Source organism: Patagioenas fasciata, chromosome 14 (assembly GCF_037038585.1).
Source record: "Patagioenas fasciata isolate bPatFas1 chromosome 14, bPatFas1.hap1, whole genome shotgun sequence".
NCBI classification, from domain to species: Eukaryota; Metazoa; Chordata; class Aves; order Columbiformes; family Columbidae; genus Patagioenas; species Patagioenas fasciata.
Window position 1 is genome coordinate 6,381,914 of NC_092533.1, and position 27,720 is coordinate 6,409,633.

A 27,720-nucleotide genomic window follows, 5' to 3' on the forward strand; every position below is an offset into this window, starting at 1 on the left:
TAACGAACAGCATCACTTCAAACGCTGCCAAAATGGCAATATCTCAAATTCAATATTGCAATACGTTAGCTGTTAATTAAAGAGCAAGGGCTAGTTTCAAAGAGGAACTACTAAGGTTTTAAAAATATGTCAGAGATAACGCGTTCCATGCATTGCTAATTATGTAGGCATCTTTTAAAACAAGCCAGAATTAATTATGTATCTGATCCACCCACAGTAGAAGGGAATAATTGAATTTCTTGCAACATTTCGGCACAATAAGAGGCATTGTATGGGCTGCACATTTTGTGCTACACTACACACTGTGGTGGAAATGGGCTTCCATGCTGCAGTTGACTCAATGGGAAGGCTGCCAATTAACACTGTTAATACATGTTAATTTAAGATTTCCCTTTTCCAACTAATTGATATCTGATTAAACGCAGAATAGGTTTTTTAAAGTGTTCATTAAATAGCTAAAATTTCCTTACAAGTTTCGTGTTTTATATAAGGCCACAATCACAAAATATGTAGCTCATGTAATTTCCAAATCATTATAGAGTAATTGGACTTATCAGTTACATGCTAATTAAACTTCAACTGCTCTTTCTGCAATCAATTGACATTAGATAGATGCACAGTACCCATCTCATTATGTTTAAATGGAATAGCTAAGACATTTAAAACATAGTGTGGCAGACAGAGCGTAAAAGCATGTCTGTTCTGTCATGTGCACAGCACCTGCAGCTCTTACAGCTATAACAGAGAGAAAAATCCAGAAAAGTACCCAAAACAACCAGTCATTAGAGCAGACCTCAAAACAGTTCCCAAAAATCTGGTTTAACACAGATATTTTGCCTGCACTGTGCTCTGTTATTCCATTATATTGTCACTAATAACAAACTTGACCAAGTTTATAGCTACTTTAGCATGTCCACAATCCACCAAAGTTCACAGTGTCCCAAGACAACGGTTTACGTTCACTGGCAGATTGTACATATGTCAGAATATGGGGCAATCTATTTTTTGAGACCTGCTAAACGTGCTGCTTGTCTGCATGTTGCTCCTGCCATGCAATAGTGAAAAACCCGTAAGTTCCAAGGAAATAAATCATCCACGAAGAAAAGAAACAAGGGAGGAATAACTGATGCTTCCCAAATTTGTACGTGCTTTCCTCACTGGGTGGCATATTTTGACAATGACATGGAAGATTTGGTGGCATCATATAATGAGGAAAAAAACAGACTTATATTCACTATTAGATTCACTGGCTTTTGGCCAGGAGTTGCATGATTGGGTGAAGGAAGCTGACGGCAATTGTAAATATTCCTAGTAATTAATGAGATCAAAAATATAAGAAAATATCAGCTGCATTAATGACGTTTTCAAGCTTTCTATCCGCTAGCACTTTTCTCTGACACTGTGCTTAGTATCACTTTGCTGGAGCTGATTTTGGTGGCTGGAATCAAGAGAAATTCAAAGCAATTGTCTTTCAGGAAAAGGGAAGGGGGAAAAAAAAGAAACGTAAGCAAGTTTTCCTCTTGTGGAAAGGAGGAAAAAACCTGCTGAGCTGCATGAGAAGTTTGCCTGAATACAAATTGTGGGATTTGATTGTAAAGCTCATCAGCTGGGCTGGAGTTAGAGCCCCACTGTGGCCCAGATGTGCAACCCCGATGCGGGAGCCTACACCAAAATAAGCAGGTAAAACCTAGCGAACATACAGATTTCTAACCCACAGGGACCAAGGCAGTGCCAAGAGGGGTTTTCTTTATTGTTGTGTTTTTAATTTAGTTTTTAAAGAACACATTTCTACAAATAAATATTCCATAGATACAACTTTTCAAGCTGATATTCTTGTAGTGCTAATTTACCAGCATTTTCTGAGTTTAGAGTTGAAAGACAAGCTTGAGCTTTATGTTTTTAATGAAAGCCTGAGAATTAGTAGGAAGATCTAGAAAAAATGTCACAGTCGATTACTAATGTGATGCTCTTCAAATACAATTAAATAGGACGAGTATTTGGACTCATTGCAAACAAGTCATCTTAAAATAGCTAATCTGTCTGTTCAAGAGAAAGCTCATTTCTATGACCTATGTGAGTAAAATCCTTTTTAAAAAAGCTCTTCCTTTAAAGAAAAGGAGAGAAAAATAATTCTAAAGTGTGCCTGCAGTTAACATTAACTTCCAGCACAAGGAAGATAATTATTTGCCTGAAAGCTAAAAAGCTAAGTGCTTTATGTTTCTTATTAATGTCATAAGACTAATTATTGAACCTTACAATGCTGTAGCACTGATTACCCTACCTCAATTTTGGTTTAAAAAAAAAATTCTCCAGACCTTTTGGCTCCAGAGCACTGTATCCAAACAAATGCTCCAAAGTCTGCAAGGGCCCAGGTTGGTGGCACCTATTTGAAGGAAACCACAAGTGTGAAATCTCTGTCTGGAGAAGCTGCTGGTCACGTTTTGGTGCTGCTTTGTCTCTCAGTGACCCTCAGATGTTGGTGGCTTGGGCAGTCACCGCTCCCAGCTGTTACTTCTTTGTCTTCAAGCTGGCAGAGAAGGTCAGAAATCTGCAGAAATCTGCAGTTGCAGGACCAGGCTTGTGGAAATCAAGGGAGTCACTGAGTTTTGAATTGCATCACACTTCTTAAAATTATCATTCACCTCCCTGACATCATCCCAGCAACACCACAGTAGAAACTCCTTTGCATTTGTTTATATGTTTAAGTGAAAAACAGGATTAGAGCTGACGTATACGTTACCATCTGATTACCCCTGATTTGGGCGATAAATCTGCAAAGAGCTACAAAACTGAATAGAATCATATTTCACTATTATTCTACTTTTTTTTTAATATCAAAACAATTCCCTTAATGGCACACTGATTTCATTTGTGTATTGATTTTTTTTTTAGTTATGACTTCTTTTAATCTTACAGGAACTATGGCCTTTTAAATCACTGTATTTCACTGAGAAGCTCCAAGAACATGATCTGCTTAAAGGTATTGTATGCAATAAGATGTACTGGTGTTATTATTAGGGGTGTATGTTATGGTGTGAATGTCATTTGATGTGTATTATGTGAACAAAAAAGCAAAATGAAATAAAGCCTTTTCTCTTTCTGGTACTTTGCCCTTTCACCATTTTTTTTTCATATATTTTTTCGTCACTTCGAATAACTGTTTCTATTTGGATGAGGGGAAGATGACATCCCCAGTAACACTGTCATCTTGGACCATTTCTTCAGGAAGAATGTGACTTTCTTCAAGCCAGCTGGGACCTGGCTAAGTGAGAAGTGGCAAATATTTTAATTTTGAGCTGTATAAATGAGTATTTCCTTGGCCTTTTCTGTACGTATGGTACACTTACTTCTTCATGTGACTCTTTGGACTTTTGCATTTGGCAATTAAACCCAATTAAACTGTACTTAGCATAATGGAATTTAGCAAAGGCCCATAAAGAGAAGGCTGACTGACATTTTTCCTGATAAAACTTCACTTTCAATTGTCAAACAACAATTGGGACAGAAATTCTCTGCCACAGTTCAGCTTTTAAATAAAGTTTCAGCTCAGGCTGTTCACTACTTTACGAAGTTAAAAACAGGTAGAGTATATTGCACTCCGGGTAAAATAAACTTTAGAACCATTTCACTGAATATTTTTTCCTTTCTTTCCTCCTTTGAATAATTTTGCAGCTTTCTGTGAGTAACAGGATCCAATACAAATATACATCTTAAATACACCACAGCTTTATACAACTGCATGCTGTTTCCACTGTTATTTAATAAATTGTCCTTTCTAATATGAATTGCCCTGCATTCACTTGGCTTCATTTTCACTTGCTACCATGCTGCTCAGAAATCTGGTTTTGCTAGAATTTTCTAGCATGAATTAGTTTATAGGTTTCTAGTGTGAATTTGGGATGAATTCAGGTAATTCTGAGTTGTCCAGCTTTTTAAGGCAGCCCATATGACCACAAGCAACAGCATGGATTCTCATTCCAGCCCAGAATGGTTACTTCTCTCTATTCCTACTGATGTGCTTCCTATTACAAGTTATTTCCTTTACCATCTCCCCTTCCCCCCATCATATACAATTTTTACCACTACACAATGTATAAAACTGAAAAATTCATTGTGGAATTTAAATTAAAGCTTGTTGCCAATGTTTCACCTTCAAATGAATGTAGCTTTTAATAAATTATATCAAGTCTAGGAGAGGTACCATCGTGATTCACTCTGGAACATCTTGAGTGCTGGGGTATGCCAACAGAAACAATTAACTTCAACAAGGCTCTCTATTAAGATGCAGCACGCACGATTAAAGGAGTTGCAGTTTTGAACAAATGGTTCAACATGTTGGTGTCAAACGGAAGCGTTCTCCCTCCTCCACCGGCTTGGCAGCCGTTGGACTTCATTATGAGGAGGAAAACATAAAAACATGCAGACAGGTGCATAGCAGCATTATGGATTCCATAATAAGGCAGAGCAACAGCTTAGTTTTGCCTTAACAGAGCAGAGACAGAAAAAGACCATCCAGAGCCATGAAAAGGATTTGGAGTGAGCATTAGTCAAAAATAATAATAATAATAAATTTAATGAAAATATTAGCAATTCACTGTATGAGCACTGCATCAAAAAATAAGGGAATTGCCAAAATATATAAAGTGATTTGTGTCTGTTGTCCTATGCAAGCCTGTAGGGATGTTTAAAATGAAATTGTGTCTTGAATTGGCAAAGCAAAAACTCTGTTTCCCAGCTTAAAACAAAAATCAAGAATTTGGCTATTGATGCCTACTGCTTAAAGACCAATTCCCTGATGTTAAATACTTATTCAGAGGCTTAATTCCCACTGAAATCAAATTGCCAAAGTTCATCTCAAAGTGTCTCCTTAACTTACAGTTTTGAAAGTGCAAAATGGATGGACAGACACTTAAAACACTCACAAATCATGTAGATCAACGGGAATTAGGTTTGTTCTTACAAATGAGATTCATCAGAAGGCTTAACACTACCACATCTTTCCCCTATATATGAAGAAAAGTGAAATCAGGCAATTGGTCGTGCAGGGCACAAGGGCAAAGACCAAATCGGGATACCTTCTGCTGCCCAGGAGAACGTGAATAATAAGATACTAATGATATTAAGTGCCATGTTTATTTTCCCATTGTGAAGTGACCTTGCCCATGAAGAATTGCCTTTCTTTAAACAAAGCACCTTTCAAACAAGTTCATTACAAAACCATCTGAGCGCTCCTGACAGTCAAGCTGGTGTGTGAGACAATGTCAAGTTACTCATCGTGAATAAATTACCAAATGAATATAGTCTCATTTTTGGGGGTTTTGCTCATGTGCTAAATGTAACTCCAGTGAATTTACTGATTCTCTTTGACTAAATAGCCCACATGAATTTGGTTTTGGGGTGTATTAGTGCAGCATTTTGATGTTGTGGGTGGAACAAGGGCTTCAGCAAGGGAACATATAAAAACTATGAACAGAGAATGGTAGCATACACCCAGTCCCACTAAACCTATAATGTAAATTTCCAAGACCATAAACCATGCCAGGAGTGAAACCACAAGATGAGCAATGCTTTTGGTTGAGTCAGTGACTAAACCGAAACTAGATTCAGGTCTTCTGGAAACTGCTGGACTCACAGTACACGCTAGAAGAAAATTAGAGATGGTAAAAATGGGAGGTGAGTAAAGAACACATGGATGAAGTAAAGAACACATGGATGACTTACATCTGTGCTTGAGGACCAGTGGTGAATAGAAAATCAGGTTGTGGCTAGATTATACTGACTATCAAATTCTCATTCTCCAGATTTTTTGCAGATTTCAATGAGGTACTGCTCAAAGGGGGTGAGAGATTTTTCTGTTGCATCTTTTTACTGAAATGTTCTAAACAAGAGAATGAAGAAAGATGAAAAGTGTGCAATTAGTGGATAACAAAGGAATAGCTGCAAAAATTACCACCAATACACCAGACTTCAGTATTGACAAAAAAGCAACAGCAAGAAAGATGCAAGCAGCAGAAAAACAAAAAAAACCAAAACCAAACAAAAAGGTTTCATACATGCCCCAAAGCTGGCTTTCAAACAATTTTCACTGTATCCTACTCACAGCACTTGGCTCGTTGGCTCTGAGTTTTTTAGTTTCTATTTGTCTTCCTTAAATGTGCAATTAGTCAAATGTGAGCTAATGCTTAGCAAAGTAGAACTTTGCCAGGAGTCAGCATCTTTGCAACCTTTGAGACTGAGGGAGTCTGGTATGACAGGCTTTGCTGAGTGACTTCTTCCATCATCTGAAATCCCATTTATCAGCTCGATTTAGACATCTTTTGAAATGCAGGAGAGATGAAGAGTGAAGACATTGTCCTGTCAGGGTAGTTCATATCAATTCCTTTAGACTAAAGATTGAGAGACTTAATCATCTCTATTTGAGATGACAGTGAACTATCATAGTCTCAAATCAATAATGATCAGGGGGATGGATTAAGAATATGCCTGAGAAAGGGCTGTTGCTCTCTATTGCTCTTCATAAGGCAATTTGGAATTGGGGTTAAGTCCACAGGGAATTATCACACATCTGGGATAAAAACTGAAAGAGCTGCTCAGATCAATAGGAGTTTGATGGCCTGAATGTTTTCAGGGGAAAGAAAGCTTTCTTTTTCCTCCTATTATCCCCAACTGCAGAAGGGCTGAGAGATGTTGGAGAGGGAACATTTTGAAATGAAAAGGCAAATGTGATGTCCTGCTCACAACAGCTATTGCCAGCGTTCGCATGGAAAGGAATCTCCCAGAGAAGGAAGGGAAAAAACAGCTATTAGACTACACAGATGTACAGCAATCAGTTTGTCAGCAGAACTTCACTTCAATGATAGACTTATCACAAAAAGAGCACAGAAGCATCTTGTGACACACGTGCTTTCAAAAAAAGCAAATGCTTGTGTCTGCCTTGATATCTAAACCAAAGTTAGCATTAAATATTTTATGTAATTTTTTTCATTCATGTTTAACAACAAAAACAAACAAAAAAAAACCTCTCTTGGAGGAAAATAGGAAAAAGGAGAATGAAAAAATTCCTCCAGACTCTGAGTCTGTCTTCTCTCAGATGCTGGTAACATGAAGCAGTTGGCATTTCATTTGGCAAATGTGACGGAACAACCAGTCCCCAGAGCCAAATGCATGGACCTCTACACAGGAATTAAGGACTAAACTCTCGAACTGAACGCTATAACAGACTCCTATTTTTAGTGCATTATTCATGGAGAAGTACAACCAAGACATGCAGATTATAGGATTACATGATCACATCCTCTCTCCTGGGGAGACTGAGTCTGAACTAATGTCGATGTCATGTGCCACCTCTTCCTCCCCATTCAGTCTCTCCATGACACCATCTGTTTCAAGGACATATATTAAGTAACCTTTTGTAGTGCCTCCTCTTGCATAAATCATTTCACAAGCTGAAATGTATCTTAAGAAATCAATTAACTCCAGCAAATTAACCATGTGGCCTTACACCTACCTTCTGCATTTACTCCTACCTTCTCCATTTATCTCCTAACTTCTCTTTCCTGCTGTGCGATCACTGATGTCCTGAAATAATTTTAGAAGTCCTGTATCACAGACCAGGATGATGCAGAACATAGTCAGGGACTCAAATGCCTCCATCACGCAGGTTGGCATGTTACCAGTTTTGAGGCCAGATTCCAGAACAGTACAAATTCCTAAATGAACAATGAAATCATTTTACTTTCTAATTCTGGGATATTTTCCTCCATGCCAAGGAAGATTTAAGTACTTTCGTGTTCTGTGTTCTAAGGCTCAGTAAATTTGTACAAGAATAAAGTTCTTATTTCCTTCTGATTTCTCCTCTTTGCTGTACAGTGCTCAAACAGCTCCTTTCTAGGATTCTCTCTCCGCGACTGGGATCACCTGTGCCAGGCACTATCTAAAGCAGCAACATTTTGATGTAAAAAACATGCCTCTTACCTCTTTTTGTTAACCAGAAGCATGGTGATTGCAGATTAATCACAGGTTGTTAAATATATCAACTACTACCTGTAATAAACAGACAATCAATGCGCAATTTGCATTTTCAAGAAAAACAAGAGTCAGTGTCAGCCATGTGGTAATTCATGGGAGAGGTTTATTTTTCTTTTTTTCACGTTTTATCAGGGAATAGAAAGAAAACAAGTGCAGCCTTCCAGTTTTATACTCAGAACAGTGCATTTTCCATCTCTCCTCTTTTACAGCTATCTGAGCCTAAGAGCTGAGCAAGGTCTTGCCTCCTATCAATACACTATTTTCACGTACTTTGCACAATAATGTCTAAAATATGCAGACTTCTCAATTTGCAACAACAAACACCCCTATTTCTAGGTTCAGATATCTAAAAGATATTTACCTAACACTGTCAAACAGCCACAAATTAGGAGCTACTGTTCTCATAGCAGCTAGTTTATTGTTTATGTGTCATCTTTATGGGCTATACCATCCACAAATACATCTTGAAGGATAAACTGAATTTAACCTGATTTCATACAGAAGGAGATATTTGCTGAAGAGGGCTATAGTCCCTAATCCACTGGCTTTAGTTGTATACAGCAAGTGACGCTTTCCAGTACAATTTTTGGCAAGTCTTTGCCATTTGAGCCATTTCTAGAAATCCAGAGCATTTCTTAAAGAAGCTGCTCTCTAAAAACTGCAGGAGCCAAGGGATGATGAGATACTACAGGCATTGTAAAGGACCTTTGGGAAAACACAAATCAAGCCTTTCTTCAGTCCAGCAGACACATGTATAACCATAAAACCGAGAAAACATTGTAAAATGTTACCCCGTCCACAGTGAACGGAAAGTTAGAACAATTCTTGCACAAGTCAGCCCTTTCAGATTCACGGGTGTTGATTCTTATTTATTTCTTTGTCATCGTGCTGCAGCTGGATACAAACCTCATAGTTAAAGCATTCTTTCTCTGAAGCAGCAGTACCAAAAATAATGAACTGAGCAAAGCTGCTATCGGGTGCAGAGGAAACGGATAACAGAGTGTTCTGCTCCTCTGCCAAGCGCCCTTGGAGGCTGGGATAACAGCAGCAGGACCAAACTGGCCTGTTCTCTGGTGGTAGGTTTTTGCAGAGCTGTTGAGAGGTTTGGGAAATGAAATGTGTTTTCTGGGAGCTCACAATGAAAAATCATACAAAGAAGGGTTCTTATGATACTGTCATTCTCTATCACACCAGGTTTGGAAATGGAACACTTCTCTTGTGACTCCAGAACAACAATATTTTTTCTGACGCATCTTGTATTTTAAAATGCCCTTCCTAATTACAGCTTCACGTAAGATGCAAATCTCCAAAATCCATAAATAGTGCAATTTAAAAGTGTCAAGCCAGTAGCATCCAAAATTCTGTTATAAGCAGACTATAGAGCTGGTAAACAAATAGCTCTTCCCTCTCATAAAGTCACAGGAAATGTGGTTGTCATGCAACCGAAATGCAGGTGAACACGTTCCTGTTTTTCTCTCATTTCACAGGACACTCCGGGCCACCCCAAACTCTCCCACCACAAAAAAAAAGAACAGATAAGGGGGGGACACAGAACAGGATCTCAGATCCCTGACTAAGAGAAGCATAAGGAGCTGGCAGCAGACCTGGTGTAGTTGCTCTGATAGATCCAATCTGGACTACAGGATTGGGAGCTCTTTGTTAAAAAAACTACGTGCAACAGCTGGAAGCAAAAATGCTTTGAAAAAGAAAATGGTTTTCTTTTCATAAAACCTGGTCCCACATCTTCTGGGTTTATTTGTTCTATCCACATAAAAAGTAATGGCCGATACATCGTGAAACACAGATAAATGATGCAGGTTTCCTCATCATTCTTAATAAGGATGAGTTACTTTCTGGCATTAAGTGATATTACACTAAACCATAAAACCTTTAGCTCCTATTTTCTCAGTATATTACCTTTAATTATTTCATTTTCACTTCTGAATCACCAGTCTAAAGGAATTACCATCCCAGCAGAGTGCAAGGCCCTAATCTGGCATCTCATTTGTAGTGGCAGCAAGAAACAGAGGAAGATGCAAAATCTCGACCACAAGCTGTTCTGAGCAATCCCTCCAGAGGTTTCCACTGAGCCCTCAAAGGTATGGAGAAGTCTGACTGAATAGTAATTTATAATCCTGCCTACACACAATTTTGATTATATCTTGAATATTTGTAGTTATTCACTGTTCATGTCAAAAGTTCTTAAGTTTGTCCTTGTTTTAGAGATTCAGGGTGAGAACTTTTGGATATCAAAAGGCTCAGAAATTTTAAGACACTTCTGGCAATTTTAGCAGGCCCAGTAAATCTGAGTTTCATATTTCCCCTTTCCATTCCCTCCTCTTTACCAGGAAAGGAGGAAAGAGGATGAAGGATAAAGATTTCTTGTTGAAGCTTCCTTTGAGGTAACTAATTCACACATTTGCAGGAAAACTGAAACGTTTCCTTTAAACAGTTTGCTATAGCAACCATTTGCCTCCCTCTTTTTCCTTCAAGTAGGAAATCTGGAAATACAAACACAGAAAATGCTTTAGTGAAGCTTTCAAAAGGCAGAAGGGGTCTTGCGGTGAGAAACAAACAGTTTATGATGCTGTTTGAAGTCTCACTGGAAAGCACTCCTGCCTTTGCTGGCCAGACAAAGCCTTTAAAATGCTTGTATTGGCATGGCAAATAGAGCCTTCTATAATAAACCTACTGGGTTTTTTTTCACAACCATATCCGTTTGTTGCATAGAGAGGAAACAAAATAGAGGGGCACTAAGCCACTGGAGAATGCAAGACAGTTAACGAAGGATGTCCTAGGGAGAAAGCATGCACAAACGTACCACCGAAATGATTGAATATCTGTAACTTTCCTTACTTCCAGCTTCCATAACAGCTAAACATGCCAGAATCCACAATGTACATATCCTCATTGCAGCCAGGAAATTGCTATTGACACATGGCAAATGAGAAACCCAAGCCCGTGTATGCTGAGGGTTAGATTTTTCAAAAGGATAAAATCACAGTAGGGAACTGAAGGCAGTCCCTTGAATCCTAAGCTTGTTTGTTTTTTTTTTTCCTGCACCAGTCAGTCATTTTGTGAGCTCTGATTTATTCCTGTTAGAAAAACAAAACACAGCAAAAGAAAGCCCAAACCAAGTATTCATCTCATATTGATCCAAATTCTTTCGCTTAACTCATAATTTCACTCCTTCAGAGAAAATGCATTTCTGTCCAGACTTCAGCTAAAATGCTCCAAGAGATGTATTCTAAACATATATTCTAAAAGTTGTCATATGCCTCTGCCTCCTCTATTTGGAGAAAATGGAAAAAACAGAAAAGCTAATAGAAGAGGAGCTGAGTATTTCAGAAATTTGTATTCTGCTTCTGGAGACCCAAGGGAATGCAACAATTCAGCTAAAAATCAGTAGTCATTTGTTTTTTGTGTTTTTCATTTGCAAATCCCTGGAATATTTTGAGCTTTAATCATATCACTAAAAGGGGATATTTTCTGCATTGTGAATCACTGGATCACAAGGGCATCATCTATGCTTGGACAAAGGCTTTTCATGATGGAACTCTCTAACCAGTATCATCAACTAAAATACACACGTGCTCTTGGGTGAGTGGAGCACAACACACACCATGATTTCAGGATAGGATATCATGTAATCACCATACATATTACTTTACTTCCTACGTTATGCCAGGAAATTATAATACGAAGGTGTTAACAACATCTGGAGCTGTATTAATAGACTTAAAGACTGGGGGGAGGTGGAGCCTCCAGCACCCTTAATGGAGGCTTAAAAGCAACCCAAGCCTGGGTAATTTCTTCACTAAATTTTCAGTTTCATTGATAACTCAAATGTATATACATTGGTCATAAATAATTATAGATTCAGTATACAAAAAGAAAGAAAATGGGAAAAATGAGAATTTGAAGTTATTAATTCCTAAAAGAAAGTACTGAATAAAGAGTTAGAGGTTCCAAAAAGATCAAGCAAAAAAAGCGCTGTTGGGAGTCCTCTAAAAATAAAGGTAAAAGATACAAAGAAATAGTCTCACTCTTTGGATTATGTTAACTAAATCATGATTCCCTGTTTGAATCTGAAACTTTATTTAAAATGGAAGATTAATTCCTCTAATGAAATAATGGAAAGAAACTGAAAGAATATTACAGTTAATGATGTTTTCTCCTGACCACACAGGTACATTTCCTTTTTTTTTTTTTTTTCTTTTTATTCCTATTAAAAAAAAAAAAGCTTTATGCAAAGTAAATCAGAACTGCCATTTCCTTTGAGTGATTGGGAAGGGAAGGTACAATGGGAAGAATATCCTGGAGGTATTGTATTCACTATTCAATCTGAAATTTACTGGAAGAGGATTTCCAGCGGTCCTCACTTACAGGAACTACTCTAAGAAAGAAGAATTTAGGGTGAGCAAGTTGATTTTATTGGAGTCTTTTCCAGTGCATTGCACTGTAATAGAATGTTCATTCATTTACAGAGAAACACATTTCCTGGGCTCTGTTTCAAAGGGGATCGTACTTCCAATAATTAAATTGTGTACAGAAGGTAGTCACTTTGATTCCACACTGTTAATTTTATGCAAAACAGACCCCTACTGATTTCCTGCACCTTCCCAGCCTTCAGCAGAAGTTACATGCACCCCATCAAGAATATGAAAGAGTTTTTTCCATTAACTGGAAGTCTAAAGAATGGTGCATGATATTTGAGCCTACAATAAGACCATATATTAGAAGAGCAAGGAGAAAACAGGAATGAGGCACTTTATTGCAGATTTTGTGCTTCCAGACAGAGAGTTTATCGAGTGATCTGCTTGGGAATTCACCCCAGCATATTTCTCTTTACTCAGTCTATGCAATTCCCAGAAGTATTCATCAATTCTAACATTGTCCAATACAAGTTTTCATTTTTTTTTCTTGCATTAAAATATTAATGATCTCTAGAGCCATTTCTTTTAACTCATCTCTCTCTCAATACTCTATTGTCACCACCACTAGAAGGAAGTGCCACTACACAAGTGGACAGCTGAGGAACTTCCCTGTGGAAGTAATTTCTCTTCTTTTAGGACATAATTTAATTGTAAATTATTCAAGGTAGGTCTCTGTGTTGCAAACAGCACAATTTAGTTCTCTTTCTTATAATTCAGTCATCTGATAGCTATTCAAAATGGAAAATAAAAATTTAAGGTTAGAACTACTGTAATTTTCCCTTTCCTTTCCCTAAATTCAAACAAACATGAGCACTAAAGAATACTGAAATACCTTTTTTAAAACATATATTTTCCGTCTAAGAAACACACAAAGATATTTGTTCAGTGATACACAAGTTTCAGAGATTACATATGCTTCACAAGAATTTACATTTGCAGCCAGAACTGCAATGCAACAATTTTGCTAAATCAGATTTTGAGTACTTCAAATGGAAAACCTTGAGAGACTGTCCAACTTCTGTAGCAATTCAGAAATTATGCCATGAACAAATCAATTTTCTAAAGTAGAAGATGGGGCTTAGGCCATATATACACACACTAATCTGACTGAAAATGTCTTAAATTACATGTACCTTCACAGGTACGTTTAAGAATGAGGACAGTTCATCTGCCATGAAACAATCTGTTGGGTGGGACACGTGGGACATGTCGCCAGGGTCAAGGAAAAGCTATTTTTTCACCAGTCTCAGGCTAAAACTCAAGAAGCAGAGTTTTCTTTTTGGTTTTGAGTTTGGTTTGGTTTGTGTTTTTGTTTGGGTGTGTTTGTTTGTTTTAAGGGCAGCTATAAAAAGCCCAGACAAATGCTGTCTCCCTGGAATATCTGATGATATAGGAAGGCTTGGATGTGCAATCCAACATTTGACTCTGTCTTTGGAAAAAAGTTGGTTTTCCTTCCTCATGGGCTGATTAGAGTGATACCATTATACTTCAAATCCAATCTGTACAATCAGCATCAGCAAAAAGGCTTGTTTAACTTATCAAAATCTATTTAGGCTACCCAGAAGTGACTTGACTACAATGCATAAATATATCCAGAGGGAGAAGATATAAAGTGGTAAATGACTATTCAATATATCAAAGGCACAGTAACCACCACTGGATGGAAGATAAAGCCTTACTCATTCAAATTAAAGTAAGCTACTAATTATTTAATGACTACAAGGAAAATGGCTGGCATAGGCTGGCTGGGGAGTTTGCAGCCAATACCTTTGTGGAGGTTAATAAAGGACTGATTGGACCAACAGTCAGTAGCAATTACAAGGAGCTGTTTCTGCCTTGGACCAGGAAGGTGGGCTTGTATTACCTTCTAGTCCTCTGTTCTATTCTGAAATGAGCAGAGAAAGCCAGTCATGGCCAGCACTATGCAGAACCTCAGAGCAGCATGCCTGCTCACCTCAAAATCCACTAAATTTGGGTAATCAGAATAAGATAAGTAGTAGCCCCTTTGAATTTTATAGCCAGCAGGATTTGATAAATAATGGGAAAGAGTGGAATAGGAAGAGCGTTTTCTAAGACACTGCAAGGTGTTTTTAGATAGTGACAACCACAAGACAAGGCTGGAGATTCCATGACCTTGGATTTCCTCTGTTGCTGGGCCTGAAGAAGCATCTCTGGAAAGCTGAATTTCAGGTATTGAGCATGAACATAACCATTCCTGGTCATTTCTGTGAACAAAAGTCAGGATTATGAATGGGAAGTGGCTACTCTCACTTTGACAAATGCTGCTCCAAGCATACCCTGTTGCAGGGAAGGTGCTGGAACATAGTCTGGAGAACAGAGCAAACTATCAGGATGCTATTGCTCATTACCTTTGTTAAAGGTTCCTGGCTTCTATGTAAGTATGGCAATTCAGACATAAAGGCAAGTTTCAGTAGTCCCAAATATACATGCTACTTCCTCAACTGTTCATGAACAGAAAATAATACCACGGGTGACTGCATTCCTCCACTATCCATCTTTACCCCCATTTGACATGCCCAGCCACTTCCAGATTCTTTCACAGCAGTCGCTATAAATCCATCCCATTGAGAACATGAGAAATAAATCATGTAGCTTCATCTCTTCCCATTCAAATATTCGTTTGCATTATTTATAGATAATGAGATATCAGAGACTTCTTTCCTCCTCCCATTGTGCATGCTGTCCTGTCAAAACTGGTGCTGCTCTAGCTACTGCTCTTCATTTGTTACACTGGAACTGAAGATGAACGTTTCTGCTTTTAGTCTACATTCTCTAGGGTGAAGACTTGAATATGGAAAATTAAAGAATCACTAGTCATAACCTTAAAATGAGGTTAATTTCATCTGTACCTAAAATACTGAGAAATCTTTTGCAATGCTGGGAGAGAAAATAGTGATCCTGATGAGGACAGCAGGGCACAAAAGGTGCTAAAGGGCCATTGAAAGCTCCGGATCTCTTTGGGCTGGGTCTGCAACTGCTGCAAAGTGACATGTGAAGTCATTTAGCAAGTCTCTAATTCAGGGAAAAATACACAGAGGAAAATATGGCTGGTCAAATACTGCAAACGATAATCCAGATAGAAAACACAAGGTCATATGTGACCCACGGCTTGCGTGCAACATGTTTGGATTCAGTCATGTAGCAGTGGGCATCTTGCCTGATTAGCACCTGGTACTTCCAATTTTAATGCTCATTCCCCCGTCTCCCCAGGATCTTAATAGCAGTGGTTTCTATCTCTTTCATCTTAAACTAAATGTTTTAAAGTCTTACCTAGCTTGCAGCAACAATAGTCCACTAGTAATAGTGAGAGGTGGGTGAAACTCCTTTCTAGTACCAGCACTCATGCATGAGAATTTAAACTGTGCTTTCAAGAACTGTGAAAAAAACTCAAATCACAGGAGTACCAGCCAAGAAGGAGCTGAAGCAGGATGCTCAGGTACAGAACTAAATTAATTTTAAAAACGCTGAGCAAGTATTTCAGGGAATAGTTTTATGAATTTAGCCAGACTCTACAAAGACTGTGAAGATTCGTGGTAGAATTTGGTTTGAAAATAATGAAGTACCAGGCCTGCCTGAAGTGTTCATCTAAAGCCTCTTATCCATTGGCTTCCTCCAGGCTTCTCACTTGTCTCCCAATAGCTGTAGAAAAAGTTCTGTATAAAAAACACATAAATGGACAGAATCCATGACTTGCAGAGATTAGGAATTACTTTTTTAAAGCCTTGCAACCCTCCACATCCATTGCAAAGTGTATGAAAAAATAACATTCCTTGAAATGACTCTGCTACTGCTCATGAAAAACATCTTTCCTGATCACTGACATGGCAGATATGCAGCTGACATCTGCCCAGCAGTTTGAGATTGCTTTGCTGACACATAAAATTGAGTTTCACTGTGAAATCAAGATGATATCATTGGCTCTTATAATAAGTTGTTAAAGCCCATGGTAATACTTTTCCATCTTTTTCAGTCAAGTGGTTATCTTCTTGCTTTCCTCTCTTCCTCCCACTCATTAGTTGTGAGTTTATCTTCTCAACAAAACACTTATAGAAAAAGTATTTTTCTTGTGTTTTTAAACTACTGCTGCTTTTAATAAAACTAATTAATATCTTTTGGTAAAACAGTTCCATGAGTCTCCTTAGATTTCAAATGAAGCTGACCTATGCACAACAGGGTCTTCACTTGAGATTGAACATGCTCATTAGTGTCTTCTAATAAATGAGACTACCGGGCGGTGCTGTTCATTTTACATCCCAGAAGGTGCTGCAAGGGAGGAGGCTGGAATTGGTAAAAATGTTTGATTTCAGCATGCCCCATACCTGTGATCCTTTTCCCCATTCGGCAACAGTTAAAAGCTGAGGAAGACTAAGGAGAAATAATTGAGATGCTTAGAAATATAAGGCATTTCTGTTCAAAAACTAGGTTGAACTACAGCGGCAGTGGTGAGCAGTGTGAGGTCCTCCAGCATCCCTCTAACCCAGGCACACACAAGAATTGAGGATACTGGTTTTTACCCTCAACTCTTCCGTGTCACGGATCAACACACTCTCATAGATGAGAGAAGCAGCTGAGAGTAGAGTTACTCTTACATTACACCTACTCAAGGCTGTACACAGCCCATCATTACACTGAAACTCAGATGAAGGGCAACCAATTAAGCTGCCTGTCAGTTAACACAATCAGAGTTCAAAGCTCTTTAGACCTCCTTCAAGAGAAGTTGATGAGGCAAGATTTCTCATACTTAATTGTTCTTCAGTGTAGTCAACACTGACAATTCCCAGGTAAGGAAAACACCCACGCACAGCATTTCCAAAGGTGCTAATCTTCTGCCTCTACAGATAACGCAAGTTACCTGAGAAATTAATTAGGCATTATTAACACCAGAAACACTCAAAGCATTTTCAGGTGAAGTAGGAGTGTGGAGACCCCTCAAGCTTCAGCGATGAGAGTTACTGAACGGGCTTTTGTAAAGGTCAGAGCCAGGGCAACAGTCTACCTGAGGAAAACCAGCCACAGCCTAATAACTTACCTGTAAGAGATTTGTGTAATTCCAGAGAAGGCATTCATAAATTTAACACTTAGGAACTGTTCAGAAAAGGGCCAGAGAACATCTGTGCTACTCCCTCTATTTGGGCCAAAAGCTCTTCATAGCCACGTTCCTTGTTTCTACAGATGGTCCAACTAAAAGAACACCCCTAAAAAAAAAAAGACACCACCTATAAATTCTCATTTGATAAAAATGAATATCCATCTTTCTAACCTAAATATGAGCAGCAGCATTTCTTTCTCCTGAAAGCTTCCCATACAATCCGTATTAAATTAAACCAGAAAAATGCTCACTCATTCCTTTTTAAAAGTAGCAGATTACCCATAATCCCCTCCCTAGGAATTAATTTTTTTCTTCCCCCTCCCCACCCTTAGAAAAGGGCTCAGCCAAGTCATAGCTAAAAAGAGACCACTTAAAGACCTGCCATGCAGGATTAAAAGAGTAAATAAAAGTAAACTCCTAGTAAAAATGTCTCCTTTAATTTCCTCAGTGAGGAAAAAAAGCCCTGCAACAGGATGGGCACCTGGTTACTAAACTTCATTTCCCACAAGGCCACAGGTCTCAGCTCAAATTTCACACCTAATTTCCTGCTATAAAAGGTTTTGTGGGCAGCTGAAGCTTTTTGCAGATGCTTCAGGAGATGGATGATGTCATGTTATAGATGGCTATTATTACTTAGGTGAGTAAACACAGTGGTTTCTAAAAAGGCGACATTTTTTAAAGGACCTTTAATCTTATTTTCTGTTGTAGCATTTTCTTGGGTTCATAATTTCGCCTTTTAAAAATATCTGTTGTTATTTGGAAGATGGTGATTTTAAGTTACACTTGTGTGATTGAAATTTTGAGTTGTTTCATCTTTGGTAGCATAGGGTTTGAGTTGCACTGCAAATCACAGCCCTGCTCTGGTATGAAGGAGGCAAACAGCACAACTTTAAAGAAGAAAAACCTCCAAGCTATTTACAAACCAGTGTGCATGCCTCTCTTGCTTCAGGCTGCTGATCAAATTATGGTCTGGGTTAGCTGAGGATTCAGAGGCTCATGTATTTGTCAGAGTCTACTTGTGAATATAGTTATCATCTGCATTTGAAAAACCCTAGCAGATTCATTAAATGCTGTAATAAATGGAGGAAGAAAACTGAAGCTAAATAGAAAGTCTTTTCAATTAACATCAGAGTATTATGTTTTCCATGAGGTATGCGTAAGGAGCTTGTTTGTTTTTAAACTTCCAGTAATGTTTTGATTGTCCACTATATCTTATTTATCTATTTATTTTCTTTCCTGGACAGTGAGGGTGAGGATTTCTTTCTGAATACAGACCAGTTTCTCTGCATTTGAATTTGTTGCTTGGAGGAAAAAAAAAAAACAACAAAAAACATTTAAAGTCTTTGGGACTAGGCTTATGTTCTCAAAGATAATTTGGTGCTCACAGAATTAAATATTAATACACTGAGCTTTTTAGGTCCTGCACACTAAGGCAGATGATATCTTGAAACCACACTACTTAGCTTCCTAGCTTGAAGTGCAAAAGTCTCTTTTTGTATCATAGAGAGATTTACTGCTACAGCTGATAAAGAAACGCAAGAACACAATTAGTGTTAGTTTTCACTGAAGGCTTCATCACAGCAATCTACCTCCTCTGTTCCTTATTGTTTAACAAGGCACCTGCTGGGAGTTTTTATGTGTGGAGGTTAGGTATATTTAGAAGTATAGTCTGATTTAAATACATGTTGTTTTGATGCAATCTACTCAATTTTAAATGCAGAACTTGGATATGAAAACACAGCTCTTCCTAAAGAACTAATATCTAGGCTTTAAGTACTTTCAAAAATACAGTCTTAATTAAAGCATCATAAAAACCTCTTGTAGACTGCAAACAACAATACTCTGCATTTTTTTCCCCCAAATGCCCCTTCCTGCTTTTGATTCTTATTTCTTCAGATAAGAGGCAAGGATTTTGGTGCTGCTGGTTTCACCGATCCAAGAGGAACAAATGACCAGGATGTTTTACTCTTCCTCTGCAAGGATGGAGAATGCTGCTGCTTCTAAGGGCTCCTGTAACTTTGAAGAAATAAGAGGTCGGAGAGGGACTCCAAGAAGTGGCAGCCACCTCTGCTGCTTGAAGGTCCCTGCCATGCCTGGGGCGAGCCGACCAGCAACCTGGGCTAGGGAAGATGCGCTCACGTGAGCCAGAGCAGTGCCCAGGCATATGCTGTCAGAAATGAATGCTAATTGCCCTGGCATTGACAGGCCAATAAAAATGATTGGTTTTTAATTTCTTGGCTCTGAGAGCCCAGCCACACGCTACATAAATTGAGCGCTATTACCCAGGTATCACTCAGGCTGTTTAGCGATGTCAGTGGCTCTGCTGTGCTGGGAGATTTCCCAACAGCGCTGCCCAGTTTGCTCTTTTCCACACAGTTACCTCCCTGCCAGCACCTGGCCATCCTGGCACATTGGTTATTTCTCAGGAGCTGGTGGTTATTTTTCCTGAGAGTTAGGCTTTTGTGGAGAACAGCACAGCAAATCTGGCCTCATTTCTTCTTTTTCACATCTTTGAGGCTTTGCTCATCCCTTCAGCTTATGGCAGGAATTAGTGGATAAAGGAAATGCTGTATGGGGAACTGACAGGAGAAAGGCAGGTTCAGGGAGAGACTAGCCATTGATTACTGTTGTAGTAAGAACAAGGAAATATTCAAGAGGTGGAACTCAGAAGACACAGACAGTAGTAAGAGAGGATGACAAATTGCAGTATTGCATTTCAGCGAGATAAATGATAATGCAGGCAAGTTGTCCTTTCCATCTGTCTTCTACCTAGTTTGTTAAAACATTGCAGGTGGGCAGAACACAACATCCTGTCTGCACAGCATCTTGCCCTGGATTAGCACAATGCAAATAATTTAATGTGAAGTTGATAGATAAATAGAGCTGCATGTCTACAATTAACAGCTACTTTGAAATTAGCTTGATTCGAAGTTATGATAAACTCTACTTATTCTTAGCTCACTTAACTGTGGAGAAAGAGTTACAGAGTTCCATGGAACTAAGTCACCTTCTCTGTGGCACATCGAAACCTTGATGGGTGTTGTAGAAAATAAAATATCATTTATTAAGTGTGCGTTTTCTTTCTTTCCCCTTTCCTTTCTCCATTCTGCTAGCTAAGCAGTTCATGTTGCTTATGTTTCACAGTTGGAGAAATATGAATTAAGATTATTCGTATTGTTTGAATAGAGTTTGAAATCCAGGATCAATTGTAGGAGTGAGTAGCTGGATGTGCAGCTAGCAGAAAGGGCCTGGAGCTGGCATGGCAGGGTAGGACCACAAGCTGAGCAGGTTCTGAGTGTTTTACCAACTTGTCCAGATCAGGAACATGGATTTTTACCTTTTCTTGAAATGTAGCTCTGCTCACTGAACTTGCACTTCATAAATTTGTCAAATGTTTTAAATTAGCGAGCTTCAACTCCTGCTGATTTTTAGCTTATGGACTACTGAAAGCTTCCTCAAGAAGCTTTGAACTGCTGTATTGTGACTTGAGGCCTGATGGACAATAGATATGTTCCTGCTGACTTACTGCTTTCATACCTTCTGAATTAAGGCAGGGATTTCAGAGTCACCAGATTACAGGTAAAAACACAGTCCCTAATACTGTAGGAGAGGTATTTAGAGTAATCAGCATATTGTAGGCATGAGCAACTACAAAAACAAGCCATCTGGGAAATGTGGGATCTCCTGAACCTGTTTTGGTCATTTCAGGTGACCAATGACTGTCTACTGATCCAAGTCTTTTGAAGTTCCAAGCTTAAAATCTAGAAGACTTTGTCAAAATTTTCCTAATCTCTTGAGCGTTTGTTGCCTGTGGGGATGACAAAGATGTCAACTCAGTTTTTGTTCAGACTTACCGCATGTGGCCATGAGATAATACTTCTGAGCTAGAATACTTGCGGTCCATTTTTAACATTGCTATGGCTTCATTTTTAGAGCATTTCTCTGACCATCTTTCTAGAGGGTAGGGCTGAGGAAGAAAAAAAAAAATCATAGGATAATACAATTTGAAAGGGAACTTGGAACACTTCTAGTCCAGCCTCCTCCAAACAGCATCAGCTCTGGGGACAGATGAGAGAAGTTGCTCAGGGCTTTTCCCAGCTGAGTCTTTAAGGTTTTGAGGACCAGTAAATGACCTTTCCACCAGAAGTAGGTTACCTTTCATGAAAAGCTGGAGATTTACTGTGATAACCAGAAAGGAAATTCTACTGAGGCAAAACCGAAAGCAATTTTAGGCTAGGGTAACTGCACGTCTGGTTTTGTGTACCCTGAGTGAAAAGTCAAATGCTTTCCGGGAACAGAGCAGATTTTCTGACCTGCTGCAGTCTGTATGCACTGCAAACTGAATTGCCTGAGCATGGCAAGAATATTTGAAACCTGTGTACTAGTGGCAGTGAGGTGAGACTAGAGCAGCTGGAAAAAGTCTTTTTTGTCACTTGGCCACTTCCCAAAAATAAATGGCAAAATAACTCATCCATCCCCAGGGTCAGAAATGGCTGTGCTGGTTAGCCCCAGCTTAAAACTTTTGAATTTAATTTGGCTTTATAGCCAAATACAATCAGGCTGAGGTCAGCCAAGGCATGGGCTGGTTATGCAGGCAGGTTGTATTTTTTTATAAAACTCACTGGAATCCATCTGCAATGACAGATGTCATGGAGTGCATCTGCCTAATGGTTCACCACTGATAACAGAGCTGGAGATAGCTCAGTGAGCCCTCTTCGTCACAAATTTACATTGACTTTTATAGTCTTAAATATTTCACTACCTTCATTTTGGAAATCATTTGTACTTTTGTTTCTGTTCTGCTAGTTTTGAATGCTGTTGGTTTTTAGGGATTTTTCTGTTTCCACTTTGCTGCTCCTCACTCCTTAGCCAAGACAGTACAACTAAATTAACATATAAAAATCATTTTAGCTTGTAATTCATATGACGTGGGAAAGTACCAAACTACAGATACCTCTGGTTTTTGTATGTGTGAACATGCAATCAAAATAAACCTCTTTCCTGTATTTGAATACTTTATTATTATTATGATGATTTTTGTTTTGCATTGCTTACTCAGGAGAAGACACTTAAAAATTTGGAGTCAGTAAATGTTGTGAAGCAGATAGCTAGCTGTGCAGTGATTTTCCTCACTTTTCATATTTTTTATGTTAGTCATTACTGAAAAAGGGTCTTCTCTTCTTACAGAGAGTATTAAACTGGTATACAACTTTTCCTTGCCTCTGCTGGACTCCCATTCCTAACCATATCAATTTTGCATACCTCCTTATGTTTACCAGATATTGTTCCTCTATCTTCGCCATCACTAACTTCAGTACATCTGACAAACTTCTCTTCAGAGAGGCTGAGAAATAAGATCACGCGGGCTTGATTCAGTTTGGCAAGCAACAGCAGATTTGCATTTGCTTTGCATTGCTGTGCTGGCTTTCCACGCTCAGTGGTTATAGCCACTCCTTGTGCAAACCTCCCCCTGCTTTCATTCACAGTCTGAGATAAACAGATGTTTGGCAAGATGTTTAGCATCTGAAATGATTAGTCTACTCAGATTCTTGCTCTATTTTATACTGCGTGGAGTGTTTTGGTTTGGGTGAGTTTTGATTTTGTTGTATTCATTTTTGTTTTTTCAGTTGTTTTATGAAGACAACTTCAGTGTCCCATTGTAAGTTTCTCACTATTCAAGCTGGCAGCTTATACACCACAATAAGGGAGTGAACAATGGTCTATCAGAGCTAACAGGAGCAGGAAGCAATTTAAGCTGTATTGGGTAATGAAGAGCAAATGTGCTCTCATCACCACAACTACATGGGAGCTGCTCTAAAATTTTATGACCAATCTCCTGCAACAGTCCATCTGCAAAAGAAATATCTTGTGGAAGAGCAGAAATAGGTGGCTTTCATTCATCAGCACTATCTCTTTGATGGTCTTTTCCATTTTTTTTAACATTCAGTCAGATAAACGAATGTAGTCCACATGCCAAGGTCAATGGTACACTTCCTCATTGTAGTAGCTACACTACTATTATCATATTTTTGTGGGTAAGCATTGGTTTCTATCACAGCAGATAGCAAGAACATGGGATTTTTTTCTTAGATCTCTGTACTAAATATACATAATATTTCAGTATAGTACACTTGCAGAGTGAATAGTGTTCAAAGATGTTTGAGTTGTAGAGGAAGATTTTCCTTCTTTTGGCTTTGCATGAGGCCTTGTATGCTGAAGTAGATCTGTACTTTATTAAAATAACACACTATGAGTGTTTAGGGCCAGAGAAAGACCCCATTGATTAGGTCTGTAGGCTAAATCAATGCCATGCAGGCTTGAAGAACAGTAAGTCTCATTATTCCAATTATGCAGCTAAAGTGAAGGGGTGTTTAAAAGTGTGATGGATAAGCTAGAAAGCAAACTAAGGAGCAAGGTCTCTTTGGTTTATGAAGGGACTGAACAAAAAGACAATAGAAATGAGAACCTGCAGATTGGAAGATATCAGATAAAATAGTGTAGTAATGCTTTGGGTTTATGTGCATACCTAGCATTGATAATAACTAATTCAGAAACATTTTATAGATCAGTGATAGAATAATCGATAGGAAAATGTGTGATCTTATGTCTGAGAAACTGATTATATGTCTTTGAAAGAATTAATGACTTGAGTTGCTTGGACTTGGTTGCTGGATGTCATGCAATGTTTTGAACTAATTCACTAATGAATAACTGAAATAATTAATCACTGAACTAATTCATATAACTGGTGAATTTGGACTTGAACTGTGGCTGTTTGTGGGAACAGACCAAGAGAAACAGGGGCTGATAGCTGAGATGCTGTGGAGTACTCTGCATTGGCTGAGGGATAAAGAGCTAGCTATGGAAAAATAAAGAGTGAGGCATGGTGCGTGTAGCAAAGGTGAGGGAAGGTGAACCCTCCTGTGGAAGGAGCAGCTACAAAGCAAATTTGACCCAATCTTAGGGTGTTCTGCTGTGTACCTTTCTAGTAAAGGAAAGGAGAGGCATGCTTGGAGCACATCTGGGAAATTTACTCTTAGTAGGCAGCCACAGAGGTGTAACAGTTGTGGAATATGACGATGCACCTGTTTTACTTAAAGAATTCATAAGGCTGCTAGAATATAACACACTGTATTTTTCTAGGGGTTGGAGAAAGAAAAAGAATCTATATTATCTTCCATTACATTTTCTGGTAGAAAGGTGTCTCAGCATAAACAGAAGGGAAAAACACTCTGTTTTTCGATAACAGACCAATAACATCCCTTTTTATTGCAAACCTTTGTGGTTTGTGTGAACAGTGTTTTCTAGAATTAATGTAACTATTCTAGTTTGAAATGTACATTATAAGTCACAATGGCTTTCCCACTGCATTCTGTTTTGTGTCTCTCCTACTGTATTTGTGTTTCTCTGAAATGAGCAAGCTGTACCTTTCCCTTGTTTCAGTGTACAAACAAGTATCTTGTGTCAGGTCACTGAACACAATGTATTTACAACAACTATTATTAGCAAATCAGATTAAGTGTGCCATGATGCTTTGATTCTTGGTTTAATCAAGCGCTTTAGATGTTTTTCGAAGTGCAGGAATAGATCTCAATTACGTAACTACTGTATTCTTCTCTAGAATTTTAAGGAAAAGCTCTTTAGAAAAAAAAATAGTAGAAAAAATAAGAATATTGTTCAGAGCTTCTGTACAAGCTCTTTCTTATTGTTCCTTGCTGTCACGTCTGTATGGTTCATACATTTTAAGTAGTAGAATAAGAATGTAAATCTATGGATATGTGCTTTATTAGTATAGCCAAATAAATAAATGAATTGCCCTAAAAACTGAAAGTGCCCCTTGAGATTCACTGAGCCATTCACAACCTAAGTTTGACAGGCAATGATTTAGCCAAACCATCTATAATTTTATTTGAAAAACATGGACAATTAAAAATAGGATGAGGCATTTTGGTCATGAATTATTCTGATCAGGATGTAACTAGAATTTTATTCCAATGCCTAAATGAAATATCTCCCTGTATAGCCAGTGAGTTTCATTACAGCTTCAGTTTTACTACCTCACTTTGAGAGGTTTAATCCTTTTCTTGGAAATGCATTACTCTTCAGAAAGTAAAAATAAAAATGAAATACAATAATAATTTTTTTGGGAGGCGGGGGAGAAAAACAGGAGAGAAGGAAACAAGTTTTATATGTAAGATAACTAAGCCTTTATGTTACTGTTTTGTTGAGATGCTCTTAGCATTGTCGCAGCCTTTTTGAAAACTTGGGAAGGGCAAAGTTAGAGGCTACAGATGTGCCTCAGCTTTGTGCCGTGGTACCCACCCCAAGACTCAGCATCTAACCTCAGCAATTCACTTCTGCGCTTTGAAACCTCTTGGGATAAAACCAACATCTCCTGGGATGAGGGAAAAGAAGCAGAGCTGCATCAGGCAAAGTTCCTCCTCGTTACTCTTCAGAAACAGGAGCAAGACGGGTGAATTTTCTTTTATTCTCAGGTTGCTGTGAATGAGCTGAGCCCAGGGCTGGAGCAGGGAGGAGAGCACTGGCACTGTGGACCTGGGGGACGGGGTGCTTTGATCCAGCTCCAGTGTGTTGGAGTTGGAAATGTGCTCCTGGGAAGAGCAATCTTGCTGCGGTTGAGTATTAATAGGTCCAGCATGTTTCTTTCCCATGAAAGCCACCTTTCAAAAAACGCAGGAATGATTTTTTTATTCTTGGGTATCTTCAAAAATGTCACTCTTCACTCTTCCTTCCATTTCTTGCTCCGGCTATCGTCAGTGTCAGGACATTTGTAAATCTCAACTACTTTGTGCATGAAGGGTAAAGATTAATATTTCAGAATAGGTTAATCTTTTTAACAGTGCTGTAAAAGGCTGAAGCATGATACGCCCAGTTTAAAAAAATTACATCATAGATATTTGCTATTTGAAAATGAATTTGCTCTTTTGAAATGTTGATAGAAATAAGATTGTGTTGATAGATAAAGGTATATTTTTTAACCTGTTTTTATTGCATTTGTGCAGGCAAATGCAGCACGAGGCTTCAAATGTAACTAAAGAAAAAGGAAAAAGAAAGCTAAACATTGAGCTATAAAGACAACAAAACAGTGAAAAATTTCTGCAATGAAACCTGAGTGTAGAGTTTAGATGCAAAACACACAAGGTCAGATGTCAAAAATTAGTGACACACAGCTGCCACGTGTGTTTTGCGTTTTGAAGTCTAACAATTGATATGGAAAATGGTGGGGAAAAGTAAACTGAGCCTTTTGCACACTAGTGATGTAACTTGTTTGACAGACCCCTCTGAGAACCAAAATGAAAAGTTATAGGAATTAAATAGATTGTAACTTTTTATGTACATGGCAAATGTTTGATTGAAATTGACGTTTCAGTATCAAGGAAGATAGATTTTTTTTTTTTCACCTACTAATTTTTTTTATTTCAATTATAAAATACCTAGAGGGAAATGTAAAGTTTCAATCTACAGAGAAATTTCCAAGACAGATGACTTACAGTAAACAAAAAGTCAATGGAAATTGGACCTAAAGCACATGGATAGAAAATATCGGGAAAGTCTAACTACAGGAAATTAAATGGCACCAGAGGAAATGGTACCACCTTACAGAAAGATACCTCTTCCCTGTGTATTTTCCAAGTGGAGTGCCTGCCGAAATGTCTTCAACCACCATAAAGACAGAACTTCCCTTGAAAACATCACCCAAAGCACTGCCTGTACAGCACCACAGAGCTGGCTGCAGTGTGCTGGGGATATGCACTGCCCGATGTCATGGGCTGCCTGTATTTTCAGAAATACGAGCTATGAGTTATGTGCACATGTATTTAAGACAAGGGAAGATTTATCCCAGAAGTCTTTACCTACTGGCTCTCTGCTTTTTATTTCCTGCAATGGCTCCTTCTTTCTAAGATCATCTCCTTCCTTTTTTTCTGTGGGTTATGTGAACCTTTTCATGTAGTGGGGCTTTCCATGGTGGCTGGTTATCTGAGGCACTGAGATGGGGAAAACACGATGCCCAGCTCGAGGAGCAGAGTCAGTCAAGCTCCAGCAGCGTGAAGCCCAGCACGCAGCTCGTTTACCCTACCTCGTCAGCCAGCTTGGCAGCCTGCTCCCATCTCTGTGCCGCTGCAT

At 38.6% G+C, this 27,720-nt stretch overlaps 1 protein-coding gene across 1 annotated transcript in view; it reads right to left on the minus strand.

Annotated features, from left to right (window-relative positions):
- Window positions 1-27,720, minus strand: part of GRIA1 (glutamate ionotropic receptor AMPA type subunit 1) — a 375,607-nt gene that overhangs the window by 282,066 nt on the left and 65,821 nt on the right. The window lies entirely within an intron of this gene.